The sequence below is a fragment of the Otolemur garnettii genome, unplaced genomic scaffold (assembly GCF_000181295.1).
Source record: "Otolemur garnettii isolate 467f Iridium unplaced genomic scaffold, OtoGar3 scaffold00001, whole genome shotgun sequence".
Classification (NCBI taxonomy): domain Eukaryota; kingdom Metazoa; phylum Chordata; class Mammalia; order Primates; family Galagidae; genus Otolemur; species Otolemur garnettii.
The window spans coordinates 65,980,526-65,997,529 of NW_003852396.1; the positions used below are offsets into that span (position 1 = coordinate 65,980,526).

A 17,004-nucleotide genomic window follows, 5' to 3' on the forward strand; every position below is an offset into this window, starting at 1 on the left:
ACCAAAAAAAAAAAAAAAAAAAAAAAACAAGAAAATAATCACATTAAAATGAGTCGAGAGTAAGAAAATGCCAACAAGTTGGAAATAGGGAGCCTGGAGACTCGTAGGAATGAGGACTCCACTAGAATCTGTGTCTTGGGGAGGTTGTTGGAATTGAAGGCAGATGTCAAAAAAGAGGTCGGTCTGAGCTGACGTAAGAATTTTACTAAAACCCCCCATACGGTACTTAGACCTATTTATTTCCCATGTCAGAAGAAGAAGGAGAAGAATGGCAGATAGCCCTGGAGACGGGAATTGCAAACTCATAGCCAAGTGTATCCAATTCGAATAAAGCAATTGTTCACCTTCTTTCCTAGAAAGAGTCCGTTATCCCCATTTCCCCCCTGTTATAACCGCTTGTGCTCACAGGCTACTTTCTTCATATGGGGCTTCCTGTTACAAATCCCAGTTCAGCCCAGGAGAAATTTTTTCACACAGTGAAATTTAAATAAAGTGTGCAAAGTGAGTTTTAAACAAGTTTCCAGACAGGTATAAAACCTGATGGGGAAAACATCAGTAAGTACCTGTTATCAGCTAACACCTTGATTGGCAGTCAGCTGCAAAGAGCCCGGGGACCGTGTGGGTGATCTGTGGAAATGCAGGAGTTAAGCGCACTTCCCGGGTGGGATATTTGCATTTTCGCCATGGTGTATTGTGTATTTATACACGTTCCCTTACAGCAGCTGTTCTTCAACATTACCAGTTTCCCAAGCAAGCACCAGCTACCCTGAACTTACCCACCCAAGGGCAAAGAATGGCAGGGCTGGAAACTAGGGTTTCCAGCTTCCAGGGCTTCAGATACATTGTAGGCAACTGTCAACAGGGGTTGACTTTGAGAGCCGGAGAAAACCCTCCATGGCAACCCACTCCCAATCACAATCTGTCCCAGACAGAGGATCAGGAATAGCACTGCACCATGTAGCCCCTCTTAAAATATTACCATCACTGGCAAGAGGTGCCATGTGCAGTTTAGTTAGGAATCTGAAATAAAATGTGATGAAAAGCCAGTGAGAAGTGCGAGAAGAGGAACCAAGATCTGCTGAGCTCCCGCAAAGTGCCAGGCATTGTGCTACTTTTTAAAATTTTTATGTTGAAATAACCACCGATGTACAGCCTATAGCTTCTATTATCCCGTTTTTCAGGCAAGAAAATGGAATAAAAGAGGCGAAGGAACTTGGCGAAGGTAACACAGTTAGGAGTGATGAAGACAGCATTGGGTATGGGAGGTCCTGGATAAAGGAGGAGGGAGGGAGGGAGAGCAGGAAAAGCCCCGGGTCCCTGGACATCTGGGAACGTGACCACATCCAGGGCCCTGCGATGTTCTTCCCCGCCCCTCCCCCTCCCCATGGTAGCTCATCTCCTTATTTTAGCCTTTTATTGTCCTCACAGAAGCCTTCTCCACCCCCCCAATGCCAAGCAGCATCCCTACTGCCTCGAATTACCATATCAGCCTATTTATTGCTCCCATCGCTCTTCCTGCAATCTGTCCTTTGCCTGCTTCTTTATTTGCTTGTTTATACGAAGCTGTAGGAAGGCAGAGCCCTGAAGTTCATTGTTTCTCATTCACTGGTCTAGATTCAGGGTCTACTGATAGTAGATACTCAATAACAATTTACTGAGTGATTTAACAGATATTTAAATGTACAAACGAAGGAATAAACTCACAAGTAAAGGCACAAAATACGGAGCCTAGAATGTGGTAGGACAGATTCATCCTACGTCCCAATTTGAGATAAGGCTGTTATTTCTCTGAGTGTCTGGGAATTTCTCCTGACTCTCCTGCCTTCCAGATTTAAGATCCTCACTCCTCACCCAGTGAGGATGCCAGGGAGAAAAGAGAGACAGATATACTAGATGGGTGAAAAATAGGAGCCCCCCCCGCCCCGCTCCTCTTTCCTTCTCAGACCAAATCTCCCCAAAGTGGGTATCTCTGAGCCTGTGCAAAACAAAGCATGGGACGAGGTCACCGGGATGCGGTGCTGGCTGCGTCTACGAGTCACCAGCACTTTTACATTTTCCTCTTCCAAAGGCACGGACTGCATAGTCCCTGCTTTGTCCACAGCAGTGACATGGGGCTTTCACGCTCAGCAGAGGTTTACACTGGATCACCTCGAGTCTGCACAGTGCATGCACGTCGCTGCCAGGGGAAGGCAGGTTTCCAGAATGGCTGTCTCTAGCATTTCTGCACGTACCAGCTCAATGAGGGAAAGAAGCTGATGGACGGATTTCGGATTTCACTTCCCCCTTTAAGCAAATCCTCTCGCCCTAAGAACCCCACCACTTGATCTCTCTGCATGACGGAGGCCCCTCTGTCAGGAAGCATTTTGTGTCAGATGCCCCAGTAGCTCAGGAGTGGCAGGGCTGTGGCAGGGGGTGGCAGCAGCTGCCACTGACACATTTCAGTCTGACCATAGCAGGGCACTGCCGAGTGAGCAGGGAAACCAACAAAGGAGTCACAGCGACTGCCTGGGGCTCAGATTGGATCATCTCTCCTTGTATGGGGAAAAAATCCTTTTCAGGCACTCAGCAGTGGGGGTGATGGGGGAAGCCTAAGGAAGCCTGAACTCTGACTTCCCTCTTGGATTTGATGGCTGGCTTTGTGCCAAATGCAAAATTACATCTGAACTCTTAGCACTGCCTCGCGTAGCAGAGACACGCTCAGCTGAAGATGAAACTACTTGAAGGTGTAATGCCTTTTGGGAAGATTTTTATTTTTATGTTTTTGAGCTGCTACATTGATGTTCTTAGATACAAATTTTAGATTCCTGCATTTCTACTGGCTGTGCTCTGTGTGTGGAAGTTTGGACTGACAGCCCTCATAAGGCCAGTTGCAAGTCCTCAATTATCAGACAGGGACAATGGGGATGCCTTCTCCCCTCCCCTCCTGTGCCCACAGAGCTGCCTCTGATCTTCTCTTGAAAAGCAGCAGCCCACTTCCAAGCACCACAGGATATTGGCACCACTGAGAAGGACCCTGGAGATTAACCAGCCCAGCCATCTGTGATATTCACACAAGGAAATGAAGGCAGAGAGAAAGAGAGGGACTCTGGCAAGTTAGATGTTTTGATCACTTCTTTATTTCCTTTGCCCTCATGGCATCAGGCTGCCCGTTCCTGGAGTGCAAAATTGGTCCATCCATGGCTAGTGGAGTAGAGGATTCCAAAGGAGTTTTCCTAGACGAGGGACTTTAACCATCAGTGTGCTATAGAGAACAGACGCAACACCAACTCTCACTCAGCCCTGAGGGGACAAAATGCCTGAAGGAAATGAAGGAAGTGGGGAGAAAGGTGTGTATGTGTAGAGAAGTGGTGGAGAGAGAGGGGGAAAGAGAGAGAGAGGGGGGATCATTTGTGAGTAAGTGGAATGAGGGGAAAGAGAAAAAGAATAGGCAGGGATCTGATCTTAGGAGACTTAGGTTGCCCACAGCCAATGTAAAATAACTCATTGAATTACGCTTTTGGAGTGAGGAATTAATACTGAAGGAAGATAGAAAAAAAAAATCTAGCCTGAAGTCCTAAGAAGCTAATTTTATCAGTATCAAAATAGTGAAGACGAACTACCCCGAGACATCAACTGGTATGGTTTCTCCAATTGAACCTTGAATTATTTTCTAAATGCAGAGGCCTTGGTTGTAAAAAGCAAATTGAAATTCTGACTTCCTTTTGGTGCTACGACTCTAAATCGTGCTTGTGAAAGATTTATTCTCTGCCTCTCTCCACATTTCAATGGCTTCCCTTTTGTATTTGACTAGAGAAGACCCATGTGAGCGCGATACGTTGGGCAGCACGTAATGAAATCTTAAGTAAAACTCGGGGTGAATATTTGTTCATAGAGCTCCTATTATCATCACAAGTATAAAGAGAAAGGCAAACTGGTTCTTCGTCTGGGGCTTGAAGCTATTTTGTTGTATCGAGTTTGCATCCTTTCTCTACCTTGCAGGTCTCTATTCCTGGGTTCTTGTATTGTTACCATTTCTGTGGTTTCAAAGGATTTGCACCAAAAAAAGACTTAAATTGTAGCAGGGTTTGCTCTGTTTGAAACTGGCGCAGAAGGGAGCACGATTTCTTTCTCAAGCAGTACAAACCAGGGAGCTACTAACTCCAAACAGGGGAAATAAAGAAAAAAGAAAAAAAAAAAAAACCTACATCAGATGCCAAATACAAATTGTAGTCCTGGTTCCTGGAAAGCAGCTTCAAAGTGGACCTTGATGATGCAAAATGAAAAGGATGCAAATACAGTTGGCACGGACGCTTTCTTTGTGCACACCTGTGCAAGTTTTTGATAGTCTGTTGATGGATAACCTCTTTAAGGAATGAGTTTTGGCATTAAATTACCTCAAGCAGCCATGAAGGCTTTCACTCAATCTCTTAAATGGCTCTTCCATCAGGGGAAATTTATGATGTATGTGCAAATACGATGGGGTGTCAACAAGAGCTGTTGACTGCCTTGGGATTGGGGTCAGGGCTCTCTTGGTGTGGCTGGGTCTAAGATGTGGGTGACCCACTTAAAACACTTACTTGACCTCATGGTCTTCGTTCCATTTCTGTTGTGATATGGTCAAGATTAAAAGATGAGGTTTGGGGGCAGTGACTGTGGCTCAAAAGGGTTGGGCGCCGGCCCCATATGCTGGAGGTCATGGGTTCAAATCCCCAGCCAAAAAAAAAGATGAGGGTTCTTTGTTTCTTTTCCTTCACTTTTCCTTTCAACAGAGTCTGGCAAGGTCTCCCTCTCCTTTTTTAAAGTTATTTCTTGATCACTTTTTTCCTTATAATCATTGCCAACTGGTTCCAAAACCCTGTTTTGTTTTGTGTACTACTAGAATAAGGCGTTGTGTTGCTGTGTTTTTGCCCCACGCAGATTTCCTGTGATGAAAGATATAATGCATTTGATTGAATTTTATAATTAGGAAGATAGGCGTTCATAACACCATTTGGTGGGCCTGTTCCCTCAAAATGTCTTCTTCATACCATTCAATAAAAAAAAAAAAAAAAAGGCGATTGTGGAAACAATGAAAAATGGGCTCGGCACATCGGCATATTAGCTTCTTGATATGAGGCAGATTTGAACAGCAATCCGAAGAGAAACTGACTAAAAGATCATACTAGAACCTGAAAATATATCTCCAGAGAGAGAGAAGGTGAAGAAGAGTATAGCATTTATATCTTATTTTATGTGTACACGTTGTTTAGGTGAAAATATGAATGTACGTGCCAATTTGCAGGCAACGTTGCAACTCGTAAGTATGATCATAGTGGAAGAATATTTTTGACAACAAAATACAACCTGAGGTTAAATTGAGCAATATGAGTTAACCTTTTAAACATAAATGCTACTTAAAACTCACCAGGCTGTTAATATTATCGTCATTTCTAATAAATAGCCATTGTTTTACACAGGTGCCCAGTACGCAAAGAATGACAATCAGTGACACTTCCAAAGAGCCGAGTATTATATAAATGGGGACTTCACATTCGGCAACACGGAAGCAGAGAAGACCCGCCTGCATTTGCTGTTAAGGTTTTTTGTAAAACCTCTCAAGGATGGCGGAGAAGTTGCAACAAGAAAATATAAACTGGGATTGTGAGAGAATGAGAGAATTCAGAGGCAAATGAATTTAAGAACTCTGGACCACACCAGGCATTGTTTCTGTTTCATCAAAATACTTTAGTTTCAGAACTATACTTTAGAATCTTGGCTGATCATCAGCAACTTCTTCAGGAAGGTAACGAATATTAGAATCTTAGGATGACAGTGTTGGGGGTTGGGGCAGAGAGAATACCGCGTTGATTTTTAAAAGCTCCTCTGAGAGAGTCTGAGGTTCTGCCAGACTTGGAAGTCACTGGCCAAAGGACAAATTATGTCCTTATGCCATCACCAATCAAATCTACCAGGCAGCTCCCCTGGTGCACAGCTGTGCTGCTATATTCTAGATATGTTTTGATTGGACACAGATGCATTTAATTAGTAGTTTGTATCATCAATTACAACGTGAACTCAAAAAGTCACCTTCTTGCTTAAATATGCTTTGAACATGAATTTTAATATGTGACAATTCCTGAAGAAATGGGAGCAGAGTGGGGGTATTCTAATGAAGTTGTTAAAACATTAAAAAAAAAAAAAATTACCTGGGGATACAATCTCAAAACTAAGGATTCCATGAATAAGCAAATACTTATTATATATTTAGCCTTAGAGGGTCTGGATGCCACAGAATCCAGGGGAGGGGAGTGATGCTAATGGCAGGCAAGCTCCATTGCATTATTATGTCATTTTTCCCAGAGCCATTTCCCTGAGGGGAAAGCTTCCATCAAAGGTCGTTGCCATGTTTTCAGAGTGAAGAGGTCTTTCATTTGCTCAGTTATGTTCCTCTCGTTTTCTCATCTAGTCAGGGGAACAGTAGCTACTTCTGCTACAGATATGGAAGATATGACTGGTCACCACTTAGTGTTTCTCCATGAATCTCACACACAGAACTTTACTCATTCTAATATTTAGGTTTATGGATGAGGAAACAGGAGCTCCAGAAAATGGCCTGAAGTGGTAGGAACTAGAATTGAACCCAGTTTAACATGATCCCTAAACCAGGTGCTTGATGGCCTTTTATAAACAGCACCACACAACACTGAGAATAAAGAGATCCGAGCCTACATGGCATCACCAGGGAAGGACGTCCCTGTTTCTCTTCACTTTCCCGAATTGCAGCTACTTCTGCCATCCCGCGGCTGCCTCATCTTCTATAGTCCACACTCCAAAAACACACGGACCCTCTGAACTTGCAAATTACATAATTTCTTTGTGCCTCGGTTCTTGTGTTTATTTGTGGTAAGGGATCGTGTAAAATTCCTCGTGTTATCGTGAAAATTCCCACTCCTGTCACACCACAGGCATTGCTGGTTGATCCTGGTTGCTGTTCCAGGAGACCTGGATGCAGCCAAAAACCTTCCTCAGAGTAACTCGGATAATCACGTCTTATCAATCAGAGTTGTTGTTCAGGATGAAACCCACTTGCCATTCAGAGTTTACATTTTATAAGAATTCTTAATAATTTTTGATTTTCGGGCAGTGCCCGTGGCTCAAAGGGATAGGGTGCCCACCCCATATGCTGGAGGTGGTGGGTTCAAACCCAGACCCGGCCAAAAAAAGCAAAAATAATAATAATAATAATGATAATTTTTGATTTTCATAACTATTAAATAAATATATGTGAACCGGTTTGTATTTTAGCATCGGGCTAAATGACACTATATGGGCACTTAGTGTCTAATCTGAAAGATGTTCATCCTATCAACATGTCACATCAATATTTGGTCATATTTTACTTTTAAAATAGTACAATAGAGTGATAAGATTTTCTTGACTTCTAGTCTCAGTGAGTAGGGCCCTGGCCAGGTACACTGAGGCTGGTGTGTTCGATCCCGGCCCAGGCCTGCCAAATAACAGTGACAACTGTAACTAAAAAGTAGCCAAGCATTGTGGCGGGCGTCTGTAGCCCCAGCTATTGGGAGGCTGAGGCAAGAGTTAAGCTTGCCCAAGTTAAGCTTAAGCCCAAGAGTTTGAGGTTGCTGTGAGCTGTGATGCCATGGCACTCTACCCAGAGTGACATAGTGAGACTCTGTCTCAAAAAAAAAGATTTTCTTGACTTCTAGAGGACAAAGACATTTGATTAGCAAGTTCAAAAAAATGAACAAAATGAACTCTCTCACACACACACATATATATGCATACAATTTCTTTGTCTATATATACATACAATTTACCTGAGACATAAACAAGAGGGTTAGAATGTGGACAGCTGAAGCATTTATAAGGCTGGGTAATTTGTCAAAATCACCACAAATGGAATTCATGATACAGCAGTTTAGTAATAATCTATATAGTGCCCAATGTAGAAGTGAATTTATATTTTGGCTGCCAAAGACATTTGTCTTAAACCACAGGTACCAGAAAGCTTACAGAATCTCAAAACTTCACAGAAAGCAGTTTGTTTATGTGTCTTTTAACCGAAGAATTTTTTTACTTTCTTCTTTTTTTTTTTTTTTTTTTGCAGTTTTTGTCCGGGGCTGGGTTTAAACCTGCTACTTCCGGCATATGGGGCCAGTACGCCCTACTCCTTTGAGCCACAGATGCCACCCTAACCCAAGAAGTTTTGGATGCATCACAAACTAAACTGTGTCTAGCAGAAGGTTTTTGCTTCTTGTGGGTAAGGACTGAACAAGTAAGCGAACTAAGGCTTTAACAGGGAAGATTTAGCACAGGCACTGTCGGGGAGGGGAAAAAAGGATGAATGAAACAAAATGGAAATCTAGGCCATAAAGAAAGAAAACCCTCAAAGAACAGAAATACGAACTCTACAGGTTTTTTGATCCATTACAGAAGCCTGTCCCAAACCAGATGAACAGTGAGGTAAAACCAGCCAATACCACTCTGGGCTAAGCAAGAAAGCCAATGTGAAAACCAAAAGCAAAACTTATCGTGGCACACGTGTCTGACCTTGACCTGATTCCCTGTGAGACAGCCTCTAGGTTGTCAGCTTAACCTGTAACTTCCCTTTGCACCTTTACCCACCTTTCATTTCCCTCTCCATACAACACACACATGCACACACGTATTCACAGACACACATGCACAAGAGTGCACCACGGCACACAAAAAAGCACATACAATCTGCATGGTGGACTGCCTTTTTCACTGGGGAGACAGAGTAGATCTAAGATTTTGCCAAAGTATCTATTCAATTAAAGTGAATTTGGGCTCTAAGCACAATATCTGACAGATAGTAGGTAAAACTATTATTATTATATTAAAAGGGCTGTTACTCTATACATACAAATCTAATTGTAATCCCTTTGATGAGGCTATGGAGTATTAACTGTGGTAAAACGGGCTCCAGTTATAACCTACCCAAGATCAGTAGTGAGCACAGTGTTATAATTCAGACCCAGAGATGTCTGACTATGGACACTGCATGATTTCCTACTATATCAAACTGCATTCTAACAGAGCAGTGGTTCTCAACATTCCTAATGCCTCAACCCTTTAATACAGTTCCTCACGTTGTGGTGACCCCTGACCATAAAATTATTTTCGTCGCTACTTCATAACTGTCATTTTGCTACTGTTATGAATCGTCATGTAAATATCTATTATGCAGGATGTATTTTCATTGCTCGCGACCCGCAGGTTGAGAACTGCTGTCATAGAGTATCTAAACATTACTGGGATATGGAAAGGATTAAAAACATGCCCCACCTTGCACCAAAAAAAAGTAAAACAAAAATTACACACAAGGACAAGATAATGAATCTAATTGAGAACCAGGTCATCTTTTCTACTCTATTCTCCTCACTCAGAACCCAAGCTATAGAACTGAGAAGTTTATTCCTCCTTGAAAAATTAATGTCGTGTACACCGCATCTTCCAGCACTAATGATTCTCTCAAGTGTAACACTTGAGCTTGAGCTTCCGTAAGTTGTGCTAACCTCAAGATTAGCCCCGTCATTTAGTTGCTTATCTGACCCATAGGAGTTCCTAATTAATCAGACTGGCACTCACCTATCATATCAAGTCACAGGTTCACACAAACATGGACTCTATTTGCCAACAGATAATCTACGCTGCACTCAGCTGCCACATGTTAATCGTGTTGAAAAGGTGATTCCATCACAGCCCCTTCCTGTTCACAAATGACCAAAGCTTCCCCTAGCTACTGGGTTGACAGCCCCATAGCTCAGGTCACACTTATAACTTTCCAAAGGATAAATCCACCTTTTAATATGAATTTCCCTATCACTAATTTCTTGCATGACCCCACTGCTTCCACAGCTCCATGTGTATACACGCACACTGGCTCACCACATTTTCCCTTGTTTTCCCCTTTAGAATTCTGGAACTCCATCACTTCTCATGACACAGCCCACAGGGTCTGACTTGTCTCTGCTTTCCAGCAAGACTGATTCTGACAACCATTTCACTTGTCATCATCTATTGCATTAGACTATGCTAGGAGAATGTGTGTTATCTGAAAATCAGCATTGCAAGCTCCTGGGGGACGGAAACAATTTCTGATGGTAAGTGTTGTCTATGGTTTAGCACAGGGCTTCCTACCGAGTCAGCACCGAATCAATTCATTCCTTCATGAGACCTGTATTAGGCAGCGTTAGCACCAATCATATGCCAAATACTATGTCATTACTTCAAATGTATAATAGTACCAATACAGACGTGATCATTGGTATTATAGAATTGACATTTAATAAGCATAGACAATTACCTTATCATCACTTTCAATAAAGTAGGATAAATGAGAAGTTGGACAGGGCAACAGTGGAGATGGGGAGAGTGTCAGGAAGGGCGTTTAGGGCAGGTGTCATTTACTCAGTGACTATATAGATGAGGAAGGAAGGGAAGGATGGAGATGTTAAATGTTTACAATGACATGTCTCATACAGACAGACACGGAGGCAAGACATTCACACACGTGTACCCTGACCGTGTACCCGTTTACTTACTGTAGAAGAGTAAGGTCTGATTCTAACTCATAAATATACAGCCATCTATTTTCAGCAAAGATTCACCCTGGCAATTCCATTCCACACTTGAATTAGTGGAAATCTAAGTCCAACGACTGAATTACTTTCCCTACTCGATTAACAATTGTTATGAGATATACAGATATCCTCCTCGAATATTCTTTCTCATCATATCAATGCAAAAGTCGCCAATCTATGTGTCAAGATGCACCATAGCATGTAATCAGTTTTTCTATTTATTTATTTATTCCTTTGAGAGAGTACAGGGAGTCCATGCTGAAGCTCAAGTAAAGTTCCATTTTCAATTCCAATTCTAGGTTAAGATTTCTGCCAGCCCTTATTGAGCCTACGCGCCCATCCGTGTCCATGAGCCTTTCCGGGTCTGAAATACGGAATAATTCTACATGTATTTACATTCTCCCAGCTGCTTCTTCAGCAGCTTTTCTAAATGGATGCTCGTTTTTGCCAGGGTAATAAAAGCAGTCAATCTGGGCCTAAAGGGGATTTTTTAAGAATCAGGGCACAAGCTCAGAAATGGACACTCTTATAACCTGAAGATTACAGAAATGCAAACACATGGAGAGGATTACCTCCTCCGAAACCTGCCTCAGAAGGAGGTGAGAGAACACGCTTTGTGGCTATTGAGGAGATCACTGTCCTAGGCAGCAGAAGGCAAGTACGAAGATTCAGAGGCAGGGGTGGGTCTGACAGGCTTGAAGAACAGCAATGGGGAAGAGAGATAGAAGTTGAGGGCCAAGAGTTGTTTTGGATGTGCCTGTCAGGAAGGACAGCTCCACTACACAAGGCCTGTGGGCCATTATCAAGGATAAAGTTGATAGAATTGAGCCATTGGATTTTGAGCTGAGAAGTAATTCTACAGACTTCTATTTAAAGGATTTCCCCTTTCTTCCTTAATTTAACTTGAATGAGTATTTGAATTTCTCCAGAAAGGCCAGGCAAGAAAATATCTTACCTAGTGGAATAGAAATGATTGGTTATTTTACAAAGATATTAAGCTTCTAGAGTTTAATTATGCAATATTCCTTTAAGATTGCTGAAATACATCTAATTATGTTTTTTTTTTAATGTGTTATTAATTCTGCTTCCCAAATAGTTTCCCTTCTGGGAAATTTTCTTGCAGAAAGTGCAGAGAACTACAGAATATGAATATCGGGCTGTCAGGTATTCTGCTGGATGACCCCAGGGGTGTTCTCCTGTTAACCCTGACCAGAACCTCACAGAGTAGGTGTTATGTTCCTGGAGCTGAGAAAGAAAACTGGGGAGGGTAATTGGCCCAAGGCCACACAGAGAGAAATGCCAGTGATAGATGTGAACTCAGGACCACAGTCCAGGGGCCTTGGTCATTCTGTGCTGGCCCAATGTTCCCCGCTTGTTCTATTAAAACCCTGATTGTAACTTTTCCTTGGGCTCAAAACATACTACCCCCAAACTACGGCCCCTTGGATATGGAGAAGATAGCTTTCAGCTTCACCTGAAAATCCGTCATCAGACCCTTCAAGTGATAGGTATCCTGGCCCACACCCAGAGGAACTGCTACAATTTCTACATGACTGTCCATTCGCCATTCAACTTAGGCATATGAAGGCACATTTTCTCTGGATCTTTGGGTCATTTCTGAAGCCTTCAGTGTCACATAAAACTTTTGGGTAAGTAAATGTGTTATGCTTTTTCTTGTAATAGAGGTATCAACCACAACCTTTGTGGTGGTGAAAGAAAATATGTTACTTTTTCTCTTCTATACTTTTACAGCTCCAAATTCCAGCGTTACGCATAGTCCTTCACAACGCTGTTAAGTGTGAATCAACAGCAGAGGACCTTTGGCTGATCAGATGCCACGGAATTGCTAAATTTGTACTCCTAAGGGTCAGATCTTTTTCCTGGCTTTAGCCACCCCTGAAAATACATGTCCTCTGTATAGCAGCCCGATGTAAGAACCTTTATTCAACAAGTTGGGGTGTGTGTGTATTTATGTGATGTGTGTTTGCCTACACATATGTGCACAGACAGAAAGAAAGAAATGGAGAGGCCTTAGTTCCAGCCATCCCGAAGTACAGCCGGTTCCCCAGGCACACCAGGCAGAGGGAACACACCAGCCTCTGCTTGCCAGATTCAGCCTTGGACCCCCGACTGCACAGTGGGAATTGCTTACTAGGACTGATCTCATTTTCTTTAGAGTTAGGTTTGCACATGAGATATTTCATCAATCCATGGAGTCCCTGTTTTCTCTTAGTTACCTCTCATTCTTTCTCTCACTCAATTATTTTTTTAAAAGCAAGGTCTTTTGTTTCCCTTAAAAAAGTAAAAGATGGAAATGCATCACTCTTATTGGGTACAGCAAAGAAGTGAAACAGATATTTCTCTCTACATCTAAGAAATGAAGCTTTTCACTTTTATTTTCCCAAGCTGAGTCGAATAAAGAGGCTTTCTTGTTTTTTTTTTCCCTGAGCAGGAGAAGTGAACATTTTCTATAGAAAAGCTCCACCAGTGCATTGGTGGCTTCTTTCTCAAAGGGTCAGTCAATTCCATCACCCCCACCCCCAGAGAAATGTGGGTGTGAGAACCATCCAAAGAACTCCCACGAGCACTCAGTCTCCAACAGTGACTCCCTTAAGGATTTATGAAGAGCATAGAGGCAAAACCGTCTTAGAGAGAGCAACGCATTTAGAGTAGGTGCTTGTTTTCATGGCTACGTGGGGGAGAAGTGAATTTAGGGTGAAATTCTAGAGAGGTAAGGAGGCGGGGCACGCGGGCAGAAAGCGAGGGAGACATCACCAGGCAGCAGATGCAACCTCATATGGTCTTCACCGCAAACCACTTTGAATTATCAGGTCCGTCATGTGCATTGAGTTAAATCACTTGTCCAGATGAGGAGGAGAAAGAGGACAAATTAGCAAAGAATACTGGCCCAAAACTCAAGGTTCTTGAATCACAAAGACCTTCCCTCAACTCCTAGTTCCTGTCCTTATGAGCTCCGTGATTTGGGGGAAGACATGTAACCGATGTGCTGTTGTCATCATTTTCTTGGGCAACAGCACAAGGAAATCAGAATGGTTAGGAAAATAAGGTGTGGGGAATGGTTCTTCCTTACAGCACCTGGATAGGCTTTGGCTCAGGGCCCCTGTTTGACAACAAAAAAGGGGACTCCAGGTTAGACTGGCCGGAGGGAGGCAATCCAAAGAAAGCAATGTTTGGAAAGAAAAAACAAAACAAAACAGGATGATTAACAACTGTGCCCCAACTCACACATTAGCCCACCTTACCCCTTAACCCTGAGAAAATTACTCAATCATGAAGAAATGGTGTCACTTGAAGGCAAAGCCAGGCAGGGGGAGGACAGATGAGTTATAATTCCCTCTCTGTTTCCAACAAATTATCCTACCACGGGCAGGCCACATCACCTCATTCCCCTTTGTGTAAAATAAATGAGTTGAGCTGGGCTAAATCCAGAGGCCCCAAACTCTAAAATTCATTGTAGGCTCAGTTTCCCAAATAGGAGAAGGGCTGTTTCCAGCTCTGCAAGGATGACAGGGTTTGACAAATGTCCCCAGCTCCTGTGTGATGGTCAGTTATCAATTCCAATTATGGAATCAGCAGTGGAGCCCTCTGAAACCGGCCTGCAGGGATCTGGGCCTAACGGGAGGGGTAAGGCTATTAAGGGTAATGATCAAAGCCTGGCCTTTTAATGGGGAAGCTGTTAAGCAAATTCACCGTTTTTCTTCAGAAGTGGTTCCCCTGACCTAGCAGCCCGCAGGGCAGGACATAGAAGTGGGCTCAGCTGCCTCTCCTACAAAGACAAATAGGTCTTGTGTGATTGGCATTTACATCTATGAATGTAAATCATCTATTGACTTTTTTTGTCCTTTCTTGCAAATCATTCTAATAATAATGTCATTTAAACATTGATTCACTTGCTGTGCCCAAGTGAACTCCCCTGGGAAATCCCAGCCACTCTAATATTTGAAAATGCCCCTCTAAATTAGCGAGCTCTACACAGACATTCCTGGCAAATTCAGTCATTCCTCTGCCTGGGAGTTTTGTTATTGGCGGCTCCCTTAAAGAACTGAAGTTCACCCATCTTCAATTTCAGTCACTATGAAATGATATTAATAGTGCTGTGTGTTTAGTGGTGGCAACTCCATTAATGCCAGAATACAATAAAGAACCACTATAATAAAAACAAAAGCTCCAAACTATATCTGAAAAGCCTTTTAAAGAATAGGAGTGTTTTAGTTATAACTTCCTTTCTTCTTATCAAAACTCTTAAACAATAGTGCACAACAGGTTGGGTTGGTCTTTACTCTTCCTTTTCCCATTCAGGTGATGGGGGTGGTGGGTACTAGGTTTAATTAGCCTGGGTTTCCCTGAGTGAGGTTGTTTGTTACTGAAAGTAGAAGCCTGTCATTTTTTCTTAGAGGCACCATCACGTGTTTCAACCTAATGTTAATTAATGCAAAGCAATAAAATGTTAAATCCCCGACCTCTACAAACAGAAAAAAAAAAAAAGGAAAATAGTTTGGTCTTCTGGAGCAAAGCCATATTGAAACCAAAGTGAAGGAAAAAGAATTATTATATAACAGCATCTCACTTGGAAAGGAGAAATCCACTCGGATGCTAGATTTTAGACCAAACTTCCTCACTGAAACACAGGCATTTCATCTAAAAACACGAGGAGGTGTTGACTGGATAAAGTGAGGGAAGAGGACCTCTGAGGCGAGGAAGAGATTTTAGTAGTGGTCCTTTCTAACCACTTGACTTCAGCTCTAATATCCCTGCTGGGTTTTTTTCTAGCTGGCCCCGCCCTTCAGTTTAGGCAGCTCCTCCCACCCTCACCTCCCTGCCCGCCCCCCCAACACACACACACACACACACACACACACACACACACACACACTAAGTCCCTAACCTTTCTTTTCTTCGAGCATTTACTTTTAAAAACTTGTAATTATAAATCCCTTCTCTGACCTTTGATTTGCAAATCTTTTTAAAAGCCTCTTGCCAGTTCTACAACCTTTTTCAAGGACCTAGGAACAATCTGTCTGACATGTAACCAGCAAAGGAGATTGCAACACCATCTCCTAGTTTCTGGGAGAAAGTGGGAGCTGAATTTGGTGGGGCCTGCCTTCCTCTAAATTGCAAATTACCTCCTATCTTAAGTTTATGTCCCTTTGAATGAAGCTATTAGCAAATGTAGATGACCTGTGACTCTACCCTGCGGTCTCCCAGCTCTTAGATAAACCCTCCCCTCTCCAGTGGAGCTGAGTTTAGATTTAGTTGTAGTCTCTGTTCCCTATTGCAATAACCTTTTAATAAAACTTCCTTGCTTGCTTCGTATTAGCTAATGTAATTTTTGCTTTGACCTGTTCATCCTGCTGACACTTAAAGTTTTTTGGTGCTGAGCAGGGCTCCCAACACCCATCTCCCTGGGAAGCCACTGATTCTTTGCGCAGTGCTAATCTTAGATAATTCCAAGAAACCACCATCTATCTCACTAGAAATTCTACTTGCCAACCCTGGTTCTGCCCTTGGGGGTTACTTATAATAAATGTAATATTTTGCACACCCTTTAATATCGGAAGAAAGCTTTTCTTCTCCAGGGTAAACCTTCTCAAGATCTTCACAGAAGGTTCAGAGCCTTAGGACTTGGGTTTGTAGTATAATAATTCAGACTATGATACACAGATCAAGAGTCATCAGAATGATTACAAATGCATTTCACTTTCATCAATGTTTTCTTAACCCCATAAATGAAGGCAATCTATTTGAGGTATGAACAACCCAGATAAGCATACCAAGATTCTTTCATGCTGGCTCAGCACCCATAGCACAGTGGTTACAGCTAGCCATATACACTGAGGGTGGTGGGTTCGAACCCAGCCCAGGCCAGCTAAACAACAATGACAACTGCAACAAAAAATAGCCAGGTGTTGTGGCAGGTGCCTACAACACCTACTAAGGAGGCTGAGGCAAGAAAATACCTTAAGCCCAAGAATTTGATGTTGCTGTGAGCTGTGATGTTACAGCACTTTACCAACGGTGACATTGTGAGACTCTGTCTCAAAAAAAAAAAAATTCCTTCACGCTTTCATCTCCTTAAAATCATTAAAAAAAAAAAAAGCCTACATGTTCAATTATTCAGTCTAAAGGAAGAGAAGGATAATATCTGGTAAGATCTTTCTTAGACTACAGTCGTTACCTCAAATAATCTGTGAAGTTCATAAAATGTGTTTGCCTGTTTATTTTAAATTCTATTCTTTACCTTCAGACTGTACTATATGTGTCCACTATATTCACCTTTCCTTCTTCATGAAGTTTCCTCTCTTTAGGGTTTAGGCTTTTCTCTAATTTTTTTTTTTTTTTTTTTTTTTTTGGAGACAGAATCTCACTTTGTCACCTTTGGTAGAGTGCTATGGCATCA

At 42.4% G+C, this 17,004-nt stretch overlaps 1 protein-coding gene across 1 annotated transcript in view; it reads right to left on the bottom strand.

Moving 5' to 3' along the window:
• LRRC4C (leucine rich repeat containing 4C) overlaps positions 1-17,004 on the bottom strand; it is a 166,182-nt gene that overhangs the window by 60,278 nt on the left and 88,900 nt on the right. The window lies entirely within an intron of this gene.